This window comes from Micrasema longulum, unplaced genomic scaffold, assembly GCF_059751315.1.
Source record: "Micrasema longulum isolate JH-2025_06_02 unplaced genomic scaffold, ASM5975131v1 h1tg000008l, whole genome shotgun sequence".
Lineage (NCBI taxonomy): Eukaryota > Metazoa > Arthropoda > Insecta > Trichoptera > Brachycentridae > Micrasema > Micrasema longulum.
In genome coordinates this window covers 595476-613155 of record NW_028277216.1, presented here as the reverse complement: position 1 = coordinate 613155, position 17680 = coordinate 595476, and the positions used below count along the sequence as shown (strand labels likewise).

General features: G+C 32.3%; 3 long non-coding RNA genes across 4 annotated transcripts; 2 read left to right on the top strand and 1 right to left on the bottom strand.

Moving 5' to 3' along the window:
* The first annotated feature begins 3286 nt into the window (after positions 1-3286).
* On the top strand, positions 3287-6281 carry LOC148285754 (uncharacterized). The gene is made up of 3 exons (XR_015823449.1): positions 3287-3461; positions 4865-4985; positions 6022-6281. It is a non-coding gene; the product is annotated as an uncharacterized LOC148285754 (long non-coding RNA).
* Positions 6282-10084: 3803 nt separating this feature from the next.
* Positions 10085-12309, top strand: LOC148285753 (uncharacterized). The gene is made up of 3 exons (XR_015823228.1): positions 10085-10462; positions 10874-11611; positions 11758-12309. It is a non-coding gene; the product is annotated as an uncharacterized LOC148285753 (long non-coding RNA).
* A 1700-nt stretch (positions 12310-14009) lies between these two features.
* LOC148285752 (uncharacterized) lies at positions 14010-17665 on the bottom strand. 2 transcript variants are annotated; one of them, XR_015823218.1, is made up of 3 exons: positions 17036-17665; positions 15293-15425; positions 14010-14271 (listed from the first exon to the last, which is right to left on the bottom strand). It is a non-coding gene; the product is annotated as an uncharacterized LOC148285752 (long non-coding RNA). The 2 variants fall into 2 exon arrangements; XR_015823215.1 differs by having other exon boundaries at positions 15314-15425; positions 17036-17368.
* Positions 17666-17680: the final 15 nt, after the last annotated feature.

Here is a 17680-nt window from a genome sequence, read left to right as displayed (position 1 = left end):
AAAATTGAATATCACGCCTAGGAAAAGGGGAAAGATTATAACCTTAAGTGAACATACATTAATGACTCAGAAGGAGATTGCAAATGAATGTTTTGTGAGTCAGGGAGCAGTCAGTAAGATTATTAGCAGAAAAGAGAAACAGGGTCAGTTGAAGTAAATAGAATTGGGAAATGTAGAAGAAATTGGGAAACTAGTGTCCGGGATGAAAGAAATAGTAAGTTAAACCCCAGAAAAAGAAGTTACGAACTTCAACGAGATTTGACGGCTACAGTGCGAAGAAGACTCATTGAACCTGGAAGAAAATCAATTTGACAGAAGAAACAACTCCTGACGGCACGTATGATGAAGCAAAGGATCATTTGGGCTAGAAAATATACCAAATGGACTGTAGAAGACTAAAAAAGGTGCTGTTTTCAGATGAGACCCACTTTCTCGTGCAGGGATATCACACAATTTTTTTGGAAAGAGTGGGGATGAAAAACTTACTGTGGCTCATATTGACCAAACGGTGAAATATCCTGTGAAGAAGATGTTTTGGGGCTGCTTTTCGTATATGGGGACCAGATCTTTGATATCAATAGAAGGAATGATAAATAGCCCAAAGTTTAATGCTCTATTGGAGCAGCACTTGAGTACAGAACTGAGTAAATGTTGTACTAATGGTGGGGCTGTAATTCAACAGGACTCAATTCCTTTCAATGATAAAAAGATAACTCTTTTAGACTGGCCTGGAAATTCACCTGACCTTAACCTTAAATAAAATTTGTGGGCGATTTATCAATTGAGGATACAAAAATTGGAATCACTACCAAGAAAAAAAATATATAATTTGTTATTCCGATGTGGTTTTGAGATGACAGAATAAAAGAAAATTATCGAGGTTTAATTGATTCCATGACAAAACGTGTTCAAGCTGTTATAAAAGCAAAAAGAGGACATACATACTATTATATAAAAAATATTTCGCGATTGTACGTCACCTGTAACTCAAAATATTAATATAAAACGTATTTGATGATTACAAGGAATTTTTATTCCATTAATTCGCACAATACTGTAGGTCAAAGATATTACCACCACCGGCACCAGACAATAAAGCGCGCGGCTGCATCGCCCTCGCGTTAAAAGACCATGTGACAATAGCGATTAACTTGGCGTGAACGTGTCGCTACAAAAAAAAGTTGCCGATGATGGCTGCAGAAAAAAATAATTTTTCGTCCTAACAATTCCAACAAATCTTGGTACAAAATGAATAATATTTTTTTATGAATTCGCTCGTAGCATACGCCGTCGTGTATTCATTTTCGCAGCGCTCGCGTGTGAACTGCGGCCGAATTTTCATATTGCCCCAGCATTCTGTCCTGCGCAGTCGAGGCTATTCGCGAAGCTGGGACAAGACAATATTGTCATATCTATTGTATTGACCACATGCAAACGGCCCTTAACTGTTAACCGCACTACCGCAGCCGAAAAATCTGGAAAAGTGGCGGTACGTACATGTTTTAATAACTTCCGCTTTTCCACTACCTGCCGCTGTATTTGGATCCAATTATGATAGGCACGTATTTTAATGATTTTTTTTTTCAATAAAAAGATTGTTTTATCCATTTTTTCTTCAAATGTCGTAATTATTGTTTTGTTTATAATAATAATAACGTTCGTCGTATTTAATGGAAACATTTTTTTTTTCGTTTTGTATACTACTATTTCTAAGCCAATTTTTTTTCAGGAATACCCGCACCTAACGGCATATAGGGCGCTGATTTGATACACCAGTCACAGCGTATCTTGATCATTTGATACACGGTGGTAAGTCTTATGCTTCAGGTGCCAGTCCAGGAGCTGTGAAACATTCTAGTGTAAAAACGCCTTTTAAAATGAATATTTCATGTCAACCATTTCGGGAATCGATCCTGAAACCTCTAGTATGGTAGACACACGCTCTAAAAATTACACCGTTAGGTTACTAAAAATTACACAATAAGAGATCATTTTAAGATTTTTTTTATCAAATAGGTTCTATCTATTTTTCTTAGACTTTTCTGAAAGCACACTTGTTATTGAATTATGTTCTAAGTTCTAACTGTATTTACCTCAGAGTAACTCTAAGGTGTTTTCATTACTTATTGTTATTATTATCATTACTATGGATGAAGTACATATAAGTATATAGCGCCATTTCCATAATGTAATACCTCAGGGGCGCTTCACAAAGTGATTTTATAAATAAATCAATTTGATTTTAACTTTTTGAATTTGTTTTTGATTTATTCAAATAATTTAGAGAACAGGTGAGTTTGAAGATTTTTTCGAAACATAACTTATTCACTCTTCACAGTTTTGCTCATCTGCTGGGAGAGCATTCCATGCCATAGGGCCTGTGACCGCAAGTACGCTGTTTGCGTAGAGGTATAATCACTTTTCTTCTTGACGAATAAGTATGTACCTGATCTAAGCGTAAGACGCTAGTTTAGCTAGTTATTCCTAAACTAGCGTCTAGATATACCGGAGTATAGTTGTGCAGTGACTTATACATATTCCGGGATTAGTGGATGAATTAATTGGTACCTATAATTCCATTTTGATCGCTAGTAAGGTATTCAAAATGAAATAATATTCTTCTTCTTCTTTCTGTGCCATATCAGGTCTCCCCGACGTTGGCGATCACTCTAGAGTAGGCATTCCGGTCCTGCGCCAACTGGAACAGCGCCTCAACCCCACGCACTCCCGTCCAGTCGCGGATGTTTCTCAGCCAGCAGTGGTATTCTGATCACTCTCGACACCCACGAGATGATCTCGACTTTCGGACGAGAATATAACGTGGTGTAATTTAGGGATTTTTATTTTTTGAACGCGGTTAAACTTGGTTTTCTATATGGCAATTCTGATGATTACATGTCAAATTACGTAAATGAATTCGAACACATAAAACCAAAAATAATGATTCTCAATAGAAACATTATTGTGACCTTAAGAATGACCCAAAATACTTAATTATGTTGAATTTACCAAACCTAAATCGTTATTTCTCGTTATTTAGACGGTTTTATAATTGACGTTTCATAGTTCGATATCTGACCGCAAGAGCGTGAGTGGCGAAAATGAGAAAAAATACTCGTGCGCATGCGTCACTGACGAGATGAATATACCTATTACAAAATATAACGCTTTTGCTATCCTGATGAAAATTTATAACGTTTGCCATGTGGGGTATTTATTTTTTCTACACGCCAAACTGTACTTTTTATATTGCAACAATGCAAAACATAAACAAACATACAGTGACAGTTCAACTACTTTTGTAAATAATAAGTATGCCCCGGATCTACATGTCCTTAGGGATTTTGTTTATTTTTATAGAACCTCTGTGAAATACCTACTGTACTCTATAGAAACTTGCATACGAACCACAGCGTCCCTAAATGTACATCTTGCGCGACAACAGGAATCATCATTTGAAGGTATGTTTATCTAATTCGGTATTTTAATCAAACTTATATATTGTGTACGGTTTAAACCTACCTTACGAGTTTTTCTCAAGTTGTTAATCATTATAATATTTATAAATTGTAAAAGGTTAAGAATAAGCTAGTGTTAGTAAAAAATAAACAAACCACCAAGCCGTTTTCCCCGGGACAGCCAAAGGATATACAACACACATGCGTTTGCAGTCATACAAAATCTCATGCATGTGTGCTGATTTTTCCAACTTTTGTAGTATTACCATATCCGCAGTGGTACAGCAATACCGCTACTGCGAACTGTTAGTTTTAATTGTTGATATTCGTAATGTAAATAATTATTATGTGTGTAAATACTTATCGTTTCAGCAGTATTTTTGTTTGGTTAAAATCGCAAGTAATATATTAACTGCTTTTATGTTCCCCTTTAATTTTTTTGTTGATAATTAGGCTTCCCGCCCACTAGGCAGCTCGGCTGCCGCAGTCAAAATTTTGCAAAGCCAGTTAAAGCAGCCAGCCTGACGGCCAGTCCAAATAAAATGGATGTGGAAGATGTTTTTGTTTACATTTTATCTCGTAAGAAACGCAAACCAAAAAGAAGATATTGAATTCATCCTTTACTTGAAAGGGTTCATTTCAAAATTATTTTATGGATCTTCTGTATCGAAAGTCATTGCAAATTCGTTTCACAAAATACTTCTGGCTGCTACGACAAGTGCGCGGAGACTGAGGCAGTCACATACATTTGCTTTGTCTCGTTCTGGCTGCAGGCAGCCAGTTGGCTGCAGTGCATGTCAAACGCGTTCTAATGGCTGCCGCAGCCAGGAATTCTTGGCTATTATTAGTGGTTTAGTGGTGGTATTTCAATTTTATTTATTCATATATATGTACATTACAAAATAGAACATCTTAATTCACACATATACAAATAATGAAAATAAAAAGGTAAAATTAGGTATTTATAAAAATAACACAGGTATACATAATATCCAGAAAATAATATTTTTAAAAAGTAAGAGAATCTTGTAACGACAAACTCCCTCAGAGACGTGAAAAATTACAAATGTTTATTAAGAAACAATGAAAGACAATTGGACATGCATACACATAAGATATTTAATTTTGCTAAACCCATCACCTTTATAATAGCTCACAGCATGTGTTATAAAAAGGATACAATATTATTAAGGTTATTGTAATATAATATAATTTTTGTTATGAATAGTGGTGTTTAAATATACCTTTGTACTAAAACAAATATTATATCAATATTAATAATAATAGTAGTAAATAGTAAGCTCTATAAATGTCTAGACTTTTAATGATATTATCTTCTAAAAAAAATCTCATTCTCTTTTAGAACATCTGTAAATAATTTAACCTTTATAAGTGTATTTTTTCAGATTATATTAAACCAGTAAAGCGGATCCTTCGAAGGGACGATATCGATTGGCTATTTAAATTTATGCTGTAATGGAATATATGGAAATCAAACTATAGGATATATTCGTCATCTGCTTGGAGGTGGGACACGTTGTTTATTAAGTAATTCAAGTTTTTTTTGCACTCTTGAAAATTCTCATTTTAAATTGTAATTTACTAAAAAATGAAAGATAAGTAGTACTTAAATTCACAAATCTGAAATAATCAGTAGCAAGATTCGTCGCTACACCTTTATGACTGATATCTTTATTATAAAGATAAATCTAAATAAAAAAGGATACAATACTTCAGTTATTATTATATAAATTGTAATATATATATTTTTATAGTTAAGATACCAGTCTGGGTATTAAAGATGTTGTAAAAACAATGAAATATCACTACCTACACAGTTATTATACATTTGTATATTTAAATATCAATCATCATTTATTTCCATTTTAAACTATTTATTAGATTTGCTTTAAATAATACCCAATTTGTTATTTTTTCAAATGTTTTTTTATTACCAAACAGATTAAAAGCCAAAGTACATAAGAATTTTTGAAAAATAAAGTAAGTACTATTAAAATATCTTGTATTAGTTTAAAATTCATATTATATTAAATATTTTCTCTACAGCTCACGTTGGCATGTCCTAACAAAAGGAAATTTGTCACCATATGGAAAATACAAAGTTATACCATTACATATGACATCGCTTATATCATTTTGAATATTTAGAATTAATCAGCTTACACATATTTGAATTGCAATATCATAATCACAATACCTACAGACAACTTTAAAAATATTACCTTTACTGCATAATAATTTGCTCTGAGAAATAAAACATATAAATCACAAAATATAGCCTTCAAAGTTTTCTTTTTATAAGGTTTAACAATATGCGGAATAATTAAGGTGTTTGATTTTTGCGTGTACCGATGAACTTTAGTACAATATACAAAAATATGTATATTGGCAGGTTTATTGCAATACCTGATGAATAACTTCCAACTAACCTAAATAAGATATATTTTACTATTTTATGTGCTTATTTTAGTATGTCATTTTGTAATAAATGTAATTAAAAATGTATTGTAAATTATATAATTTTTTGTTTTTTTATTTTTAGCAAAGAGGAAATATCAAATGTTGCAATTTGGTGTCAATTTTTAACACCTTTATGATCATCTGAGAAAATGGGAGTAAATATGTGGCAGAGCAGAAAAGCGGACTACAGAAATGAGTCTACAACAACTTCATCAAACACTCAAACCTTTTCTCACAAATGTAGAGCATTAGCTAAATTCTAGTTAGTTTTTTGTAGTTTTTTTTTATTATTTTATACCTAAAAACTTATAAACTACAGTGCAAGTACTGTTATTGAAAAAATATTTTGGTGTTTTAGTTTCCTTTTCACACGTAATTAAAATATAGTCATATCTCACACATAAATATTTAAACACTTATTCTAAATATAAGGAACCTTAATGTGATCACTTTCACCGGGAGAAATAAGGGCTCTGGCCAAGAATTGTATTTACTTTAGTTTTAGTTAGTTAGTTTTACGAAAACAGTACATTTGAAATTATTTTTATTTATATTACCTTTTGTTGCAAGAAAATGTATTCTCACATCCTCTCAACGCGTTTGCTTATCATGCAAGAGGTCTCAGGTTTAGTTCCTGACATGGTAGACATGAAATATTTATTTTAAAAGGTGATTTTACAGTACAATATTTCATAGTCCCTTGACTGGCACCCCAAGCGTACGACTGATCATTTTTTCTTTAAGTAACAAAAAGATCAAGATACGCTGCGATTGGTGTACCAATGCAGTGCCCTATGCAATTAGGTGCGGAATTGAAATAATGATGATGATTACCTGCATTTATTTATTCTACGGTATAAAAATTCACTATATATTTTTTTTAAAGAGATTTGTGTTCTTATGATTTACTTAAACATTTAATTTTGAGGGCCATTTTCGACGAGTTGTAAATAACTCTCGAATTAGAAAATAGGAATCAAGTTGGGATGGAATGGGATTCTAACCACGGACCTTTGAGCCGTGAGTCCATGACGATAGTCATAGGACCACAACCCGATTTAACTCAATTGATTCACAGTTTACATATTAATGTACTGATTTTTTTTAGGCTGTTGCCGTGTTATGCCATAATAATAAGCATTGGGGAAAAAATCTAGTGAAATTAAAATAACAATATTAAAGTCCAAATAAAATGTTATATACACATAAAAATTATAAAAAGTTACAAAAATTAAATTTAGTAGATTAAAAAAAAGTTTTTTTTTTTAACTATTAATTATTTGTGCATGTTGTATTCACATTTAATTCATGAAAAATTTCTAAACATAACAAATTGTGATATTATACCAATTTATTGTATTGTTCATTATTTGTAAGCCATAAAAAATAAAATAAAAACAATCTTAAATGTTAATATGCATATTCAACATAACATTTAAAAAAAAAATAATACAGACTTTATGGATATGGTACCATAGTGAAAATAAATAAAACAATGTTATGAGTACGTCCAAATACTTGCGGACTGGCTGGATTTCCTCCCTAGGGAGAAATAATTTAATAAAATTCAATTTGTTGCAACAGAGAGGGAAAACATTTTTGAGAAGGGAATATGGAAGTCTAGGCATTAACAGAGCTTATGACCTGTCATTCATATCATCCGGCTGAAATCACCTACTAGGCAACACCTAAAAAAACAATTTTCCAATTCTTATACTTCTTCTTTTACCAGTTAGTTAATTCAACAATGTTTTGAGTATGTCCAAATTTTGCGGACTGGCTGGATTTCCTACCTAGGGAGTTATTCCAATCTAAATTTGTTGCTGGATGGATGAATCTCACCCACATGATAAAGGTTTCAGCTCTTTTACTTCACAAAAGTCAACAGATGGAAGAGTTGAGGAAATTTGGATGTTTAAACACAATAAGTAAAGTGGCCGCTTAAACCAGCCAATGACAGGTCATAAGCCCTGTAAATGCCTATACTTCCATATTCTCTTCTCAAAAATGTTTTCCCTCTCTGTTGCAACAAATTTAGAATAAATTGATTAAATATATTATGCTCTATTATTCCTTTATGGCAACCAACAATGAACTCAAATTCTGGGAAACATAATATTGCATACCCTTTGTCCGTGTCCAAGCTGACAAAGGAAACAGACCTGTTTGAAAAATGAAAGCAGAGCCCTGGACGAGCGTTTTCGGCTTTACGGCAACTCTTATGTAAATTCTGGAAAAGGAAATTGGGTAGAGATATGTCTGCCTCGTAGGGTAGTAGTCGGAGCGTTTGCCGACCGTGCTTGAGGTCCCAAGTTCGATTCCTGGCAGGATCAACAGAAAATATTTATTCTTAACGTTCACTGCAATGTTTGAGTCCCTGGAATAGCACCTGAAGTGTAAGATTGATCACCTTACCTTCATGTAACCGATGATGAAATATGCTGCATTTGATGCGCCAATGCAGTGCCCTATGCACCACATGGTGCGGATAGAGAAATGATGAGATACCTTACACAACCCTAATGAAAATAATTAGTGACTTTATTTTTTGGTTTGACACCTTTTAATAATTGAGAATGTCAGAAGAATAAGTATATTTCAACGATATGGGATCAAACAAACAGATCTTGCACTGGTTCATTTTGTACTTACACATTCAGAGATTGTGACAGCAAATCTGAAATAAGGATTTAAAATTTATATGCATTTTGATTTGATATTTAAACCTTACAGCTTCAACCTTACATGTTATGTTTATTGTAATAATGTAGTTATGTAAGAAATATTTAATAAGTATTTGTTATAATTGTAAATATATTAGTTAATATACAATGTAATATTAACTAACTTAAGTAAATAAATAAATAAAATAAATTATAATTTGAGCAAAAAATGTTCTTGCATGTAATGATTCATTATGTTATCAGTATACAGACATATAATTACAGTATTACTAACCATTAGAGCGACATCTTGTCCCAAGCATTGAAATACAATAGACTTTCGCACATAATTGGTTCCTGAAAATGTGTGCGAATGTTGAATGTTCGAAAGTCGAGGGATGTAAAAAATATGTATTTTTTAATTAAGTTAATGAGGTGTTTAAGTGCTTTCAGGTGATTCTTTATAAATTTTTCAAGAGTTAGTTAAATACTTCCATATTTTTTGTTTTCTTGATAAAGAGTTCTATATAATAACATGCTGTATTTAATTTTCAAAATAGATAAGGCTTCATTCATATTTTTTACTGTCAAAGACAATTTTATCAACTTTTTCCTTACATTAACTGTGTATTTCATTTACCAGTTGTTGCAATTAAGCAGTCATTTGACAGAGATTCTGAGTGATATTCAATTTACTCGTTAACATCTTCATTGTTGAAGTCCTATACTATATCATCTGTGATAGTTTCCAGAGTTTCTTCAAAATTCATCATTTGCGGGCATAATTGTTTACAGGAACCTTTCATTTTTTACTTTTTTATTTCAGCCCACAAGTATCCAATATTGCTTATTGCGTTCCATATATTATAATTCTACTGAAATTGTCTTAATGTAGGCACACCTTCCCTGTCAGTTTCCTTAATGACCTGATTCATTATTTTCCTCATAACATATTATCTTAACATAGTTATCACTAGTTAACCGGGGGAGCACCTGCATGGAAGCGAAGAATGTTTGCATTATTGATAAAAATCTGTAAAAAACATAATTTATTTAAATGCCTGAAATAGTGAATTACGCAAAAGTAGAAAGTACAAAAGCCGACGGCCGACCGCATGTCTTTGGGAATACTAAACAATCAATCAATGCATCGTCTTGTCATTCAATTAGCTTCAATATGGCAATCTTTAGGAACCTTTATAGCATGATTAAGATGCATTAAATGTGTATCCCGAGTTCCCTTTGATAATGTATGTATATATATAAATTAATAATTAATATAAATTAGAAACGAATTTAGTGTTGAAATATAATCAACACCGACTGACATACTCGAACTGTGCCAGATCTAGATCGAGGAAAAAAGACCTCAAATCGATCAGACTAATATTTTGACAGTATATTACGTGTTTAAATTGATTAAATGTATTAATTACGAGTACTTACCTGTATTAACTCCGTTATTCCGGTTCAGAATACCACCCCAGGGGTGGTATTCTGAACCACTCTCGTGGGCCTCTCTACCTCGTTAAAATCATTTTGGTATCCTGAACGAATCTCGTAATAGGTATCGTTAAAACCACGCATGCGCACAGCACACAAATAAACTAACCTTGTAAATCTGGCAAACGTCAAACATGCGACCCGCGAGATGTTTCGTTTTTAAAAATGTATGTTTATTTTTTATTGTGAGCTACTAAATTGGCAATTAAATATATTGCGTCATCTGTAAAAACTCAAAAGACGCCATTATACAAATTACGACAAATCCATTTGTGCTCATAAATTGGAGGTTCGTAAGTTTTTTTAAATTTGTCTGGACATTTTTAGTCTTTGTCAAAAATAACGGAGTTAATACAGGTAAGTACTCGCAATTAATAAATTTAATCAATTTAAACACGTACTATATTGTCAAAATATTAGTCAGATCGATTTGAGGTCTTTTTTCCTCGATCTAGATCTGGCACAGTTCGAGTATGTCAGTCGGTGTTGATTATATTTCAACACCAAATTCGTTTCTAATTTATATTAATTATTAATTTATATATACATACATTATCGTACGAAACTCGGGATACACATTTAATGCATCTTAATCATGCTATAAAGGTTCCTAAAGATTGCCATATTGAAGCTAATTAAATGACAAGACGATGCATTGATTGATTGTTTAGTATTCCCAAAGACATACGGTCGGCCGTCGGCTTTTGTACTTTCTACTTTTGCGTAATTCACTATTTCAGGCATTTAAATAAATTATGTTTTTTACAGATTTTTATCAAAAATGCAAACATTCTTCGCTTCCATGCAGGTGCTCCCTCGGTTAACTAGTCATAACTATGTTAAGATAATATGTTATGAGGAAAATAATGAATCAAGTCATTAAGGAAACTGACAGGGAAGGTGTGCCTACATTAAGACAATTTCAGTAGAATTATAATATATGGAACGCAATAAGCAATATTGGATACTTGTGGGCTGAAATAAAAAAGTAAAAAATGAAAGGTTCCTGTAAACAATTATGCCCGCAAATGATGAATTTTGAAGAAACTCTGGAAACTATCACAGATAATATAGTATAGGACTTCAACAATGAAGATGTTAACAAGTTAATTGAATATCACTCAGAACCTCTGTCAAATGACTGCTTAATTGCAACAACTGGTAAATGAAATACACAGTTAATGTAAGGAAAAAGCTGATAAAATTGTCTTTGACAGTAAAAAATATGAATGAAGCCTTATCTATTTTGAAAATTAAATACAGCATGTTAATATATAGAACTCTTTATCAAGAAAACAAAAAATATGGAAGTATTTAACTAACTCTTGAAAAATTTATAAAGAATCACCTGAAAGCACTTAAACACCTCATTAACTTAATTAAAAAATACATATTTTTTACATCCCTCGACTTTCGAACATTCAACATTCGCACACATTTTCAGGAACCAATTATGTGCGAAAGTCTACTGTATTTCAATGCTTGGGACAAGATGTCGCTCTAATGGTTAGTAATACTGTAATTATATGTCTGTATACTGATAACATAATGAATCATTACATGCAAGAACATTTTTTGCTCAAATTATAATTGAAGCTGTAAGGTTTAAATATCAAATCAAAATACATATAAATTTTAAATCCTTATTTCAGATTTGCTGTCACAATCTCTGAATGTGTAAGTACAAAATGAACCAGTGCAAGATCTGTTTGTTTGATCCCATATCGTTGAAATATACTTATTCTTCTGACATTCTCAATTATTCTTCTTCGTTTTTTCATGGCCTTTTCACATCTCAACTCGGGTGTTCTGGCCAGTGTCGAGTATTTTTGTTTTTTTTTTTACATATATATACACATGTGTTAGTAATATAATATGTACAAGTTAGTATGTTAGTATTTAATGTAATATAAACATATAATAATAAAACATATTTACAGCTTTACACCATTTACAACTAGATATTTACATAGGATTTTAAATACACGTTTATTGGGTGGGGACAGGAGAGTTAGAATATGAATAGGGAATGGGATATTAATATCAGAGAGGTCGGATAGGAAATCAGGATAACAATCATTTATGGGGCATCCAAAAAAAATATGGTTTAAATCTTCCTCATCTAGCTGACATTCGCAAATGACAGAGTCCCGGACATGGATTCTGAACAGGTGAGAACCATTGCAGCAGTGCCCAATGCGCATTCTGCATATGGAGGATGTCTCAAACTTGTTCAGAATCACTTTGGAAAACCAAGGCTTTTCTGTTACATTTGGTTTCAGTTGGAAAAGATGTTTACCCTTGGCTTGGGAAGAGGCTACCCAATATTCTTGCCATGTGCGAAGTTGCTTCTCCTTCGTCATAACAAGGAGATCACCTAGTGGTAGTAAATTACTATAGGCAGGATCCCCGGAGTGGACCGCCTCCTTTGCTAACGCGTCCACTTTTTCGTTACCGGGAATACCACAATGGCTAGGGATCCAGGACATAACAATACTCTTATTGGATGCCTCTGATAAAGAAAGAAGAAATCGAGTTTCCACGCAGAGCTCATCCTCGGGATAAAAGGATGGAGGGGATTTGATTTTTTGTAAGGCACTCAAGGAATCCGACAGGATAAGGAACTTGCTATATTGTGAGCTTAAGGCGTATTTGACAGCTTCTCGGATTGCGATACATTCTGCGGTAAATACAGATGCATTCTTGTGCAATTTGTACAATCTTTGAAAGTTGTTGTCTTCACAATATATAGCCGCACCCGTATGGGTTGCCGAATCTGACCGAGATCCATCAGTGTAGATAATTTTCCAACCTATCCATCTTGACGACCGAATACGGTTGAATGTACACCGGGGCTGTAGGTGGCTTTCGACTCCGAATGTGAGTTCAATACTTGGGGCATAAATAGAAGTTTTAAATGGGAAACGATAAAGGGGAAGAAGGTCTTTAGGATAAATGTTAGATTCGAAAGATTTGTAAAAATGAAAACTGTTGACTAGTAAAGGGGGTGGTTTATGAAACCAAAAAGATGAGGGTGTCACGCAGTCAGAGAGAAACTGTACCTTTTTGAGGAGCAGGTTGTTTTTTTGGACAGAGCATTTTAGAAGAAATCTATCCGCCAAGTATTGTCTTCTCATACCGAGTGGGGGATCACAAGCTTCTACTTGTAAAGCGTTAATTGGAGATGACTTCATGGCTCCGACGACTAGTCTCAGACTTTGGGATTGGATCCGGTCAAGTCTTTGGAGATTCTTAGATTCTTTTTGATTCCTATTTTCTAATAGAGAGTTATTTACAACTCGTCGAAAATGGCCCTCAAAATTAAATGTTTAAGTAAATCATAAGAACACAAATCTCTTTTAAAAAAATATATAAATATATAGTGAATTTTTATACCGTAGAATAAATAAATGTAGGTAATCATCATCATCATTTCAATTCCGCACCTAATTGCATAGGGCACTGCATTGGTACACCAATCGCAGCGTATCTTGATCTTTTTGTTGCTTAAAGAAAAGATGATCAATCGTACGCTTGGAGTGCCAGTCAAGGGACTATGAAATATTGTACTGTAAAATCACATTTAAAATAAATATTTCATGTCTACCATGTCAGGAACTGAACCTGAGACCTCTTGCATGATAAGCAAATGCGTTGAGAGGATGTGAGAATACATTTTCTTGTAACAAAAGGTAATATAAATAAAAATAATTTCAAATGTACTGTTTTCGTAAAACTAACTAACTAAAACTAAAGTAAATACAATTCTTGGCCAGAGCCCTTATTTCTCCCGGTGAAAGTGATCACATTAAGGTTCCTTATATTTGAAATATGTGTTTAAATATTTATGTGTGAGATATGACTATATTTTAATTACGTATGAAAGGGAAACTAAAACACAAAATATTTTTTCAATAACAGTACTTGCACTGTAGTTTATAAGTTTTTAGGTATAAAATAATAAAAAAGAACTACAAAAAACTAACTAGAATTTAGCTAATGCTCTACATTTGTGAGAAAAGGTTTGAGTGTTTAATGTAGTTGTTGTAGACTCATTTCTGTAGTCCGCTTTTCTGCTCTGCCACATATTTACTCCCATTTTCTCAGATGATCATAAAGGTGTTAAAAATTGACACCAAATTGCAACATTTGATATTTCCTCTTTGCTAAAAATAAAAAAACAAAAAATTATATAATTTACAATACATTTTTAATTACATTTATATTTAGTACAAAATGACATCCTAAAATAAGCACTTAAAATAGTAAAATATATCTTATTTAGGTTAGTTGGAAGTTATTCATCAGGTATTGCAATAAACCTGCCAATATACATATTTTTGTATATTGTACAAAAGTTCATCAGTACACGCAAGAATCAAACACCCTAATTATTCCGCATATTGTTAAACCTTTTAAAAAGAAAACTTTGAAGGCTATATTTTGTGATTTATATGTTTTATTTCTCAGAGCAAATTATTATGCAGTAAAGGTAATATTTTTTAAGTTGTCTGTAGGTATTGTGATTATGATATTGCAATTCAAATATGTGTAAGCTGATTAATTCTAAATATTCAAAATGATATAAGCGATGTCATATGTAATGGTATAACTTTGTATTTTCCATATGGTGACAAATTTCCTTTTGTTAGGACATGCCAACGTGAGCTGTAGAGAAAATATTTAATATAATATTAATTTTAAACTAATACAAGATATTTTAATAGTACTTACTTTATTTTTAAAAAATTCTTATGTACTTTGGCTCTTAATCTGTTTGGTAATAAAAAAACATTTGAAAAAATAACAAATTGGGTATTATTTAAAGCAAATCTAATAAATAGTTTAATATGGAAATAAATGATGATTGATATTTAAATATACAAATGTATAATAACTGTGTAGGTAGTGATATTTCATTGTTTTTGCAACATCTTTAATACCCAGACTGGTATCTTAACTATAAAAATATATATATTACAATTTTTATAATAATAACTGAAGTATTGTATCCTTTTTTATTTAGATTTATCTGTATAATAAAGATATCAGTCATAAAGGTGTAGCGACGAATCTTGCTACTGATTATTTCAGATTTGTGAATTTAAGTACCACTTATCTTTAATTTTTTAGTAAATTACAATTTAAAATGAGAATTTTCAAGAGTGCAAAAAAAACTTGAATTACTTAATAAACAATGTGTCCCACCTCCAAGCAGATGACGAATAGTTTGATATCCATATATTCCATTACAGCATAAATTTAAAGAGCTAATCGATATCATCCCTTCGAAAGATCCGCTTTACTGGTTTAATATAATCTGAAAAAATACACTTATAAAGGTTAAATTATTTACAGATGTTCTAAAAGAGAATGAGATTTTTCTTAGAAGATAATATCATTAAAAGTCTAGACATTTATAGAGCTTACTATTTACTACTATTATTATTAATATTGATTTAATATTTGTTTTAGTGCAAAGGTATAATTAAACACCACTATTCATAACATAAATTATATTATATTACAATAACCTTAATAATATTGTATCCTTTTTATAACACATGCTGTGAGCTATTATAAAGGGTGATGGGTTTAGCAAAATTAAATATCTTATGTGTATGCATGTCCAATTGTCTTTCATTGTTTCTTAATAAACATTTGTAATTTTTCACGTCTCTGAGGGAGTTTGTCGTTACAAGATTCTCTTACTTTTTTAACATATTATTTTCTGGATATTATGTATACCTGTGTTATTTTTATAAATACCTAATTTTACCTTTTTATTTTCATTATTTCTATATGTGTGAATTAAGATGTTCTATTTTGTAATGTACATATATATGAATAAATAAAATTGAAATACCACCACTAAACCACTAATAAAATAAATATTAATTATGAGGAAGACTAATGAACAAAGAAGACCAAAAAAGAGATGGCATGACCGAACCCAACAAATTATTTGAGAAGGATCTCATCAGTGGAACGGGCGGTACGGCAATACTTTGTAAGGCTCCCCTCCCACTAGGCAGCCTGGCTGCGGCAGCTAATACTACATATGACGGCTTATTAGATACCGCACACTAGGCAGCCAAGAATTCCTGGCTGCGGCAGCCATTAGAACGCGTTTGACGTGCACGGCAGCCAACTGGCTGCCTGCAGCCAGAACGAGACAAAGCAAATGTATGTGACTGCCTCAGTCTCCGCGCACTTGTCGTAGCAGCCAGAAGTATTTTATGAAACGAATTTGCAATGACTTTCGATACAGAAGATCCATAAAATAATTTTGAAATGAACCCTTTCAAGTAAAGGATGAATTTAATATCTTCTTTTTGGTTTGCGTTTCTTACGAGATAAAATGTAAACAAAAACATCTTCCACGTCCAATTTATTTGGACTGGCCGTCAGGCTGGCTGCTTTAACTGGCTTTGCAAAATTTTGACTGCGGCAGCCGAGCTGCCTAGTGGGCGGGAAGCCTAATTATCAACAAAAAAATTAAAGGGGAACATAAAAGCTGTTAATATATTACTTGCGATTTTAACCAAACAAAAATACTGCTGAAACGATAAGTATTTACATACATAATAATTATTTACATTACGAATATCAACAATTAAAACGAACAGTTCGCAGTAGCGGTATTGCTGTACCACTGCGGATATGGTAATACTTCAAAAGTTGGAAAAATCAGCACACATGCATGAGATTTTGTATGACTGCAAACGCATGTGTGTTGTATATCCTCTGGCTGTCCCGGGGAAAACGGCTTGGTGGTTTGTTTATTTTTTACTAACACTAGCTTATTCTTAACCTTTTACAATTTATAAATATTATAATGATTAACAACTTGAGAAAAAACTCGTAAGGTAGGTTTAAACCGTACACAATATATAAGTTTGATTAAAATACCGAATTAGATAAACATACCTTCAAATGATGATTCCTGTTGTCGCGCAAGATGTACATTTAGGGACGCTGTGGTTCGTATGCAAGTTTCTATAGAGTACAGTAGGTATTTCACAGAGGTTCTATAAAAATAAACAAAATCCCTAAGGACATGTAGATCCGGGGCATACTTATCATTTACAAAAGTAGTTGAACTGTCACTGTATGTTTGTTTATGTTTTGCATTGTTGCAATATAAAAAGTACAGTTTGACGCGTAGAAAAAATAAATACCCCACATGGCACACGTTATAAATTTTCATCAGGATAGCAAAAGCGTTATATTTTGTAATAGGTATATTCATCTCGTCAGTGACGCATGCGCACGAGTATATTTTCTCATTTTCGACACTCACGCTCTTGCGGGTAGATATCGAACTATGAAACGTCAATTATAAAACCGTCTAAATAACGAGAAATAACGATTGAGGTTTGGTAAATTCAACATAATTAAGTATTTTGGGTCATTCTTAAGGTCAAAATAATGTTTCTATTGAAAATCATTATTTTTGGTTTTATGTGTTCGAATTCATTTACGTAATTTGACATGTAATCATCAGAATTGCCATATAGAAAACCAAGTTTAACCGCGTTCAAAAAATAAAAATCCCTAAATCACACCACGTTA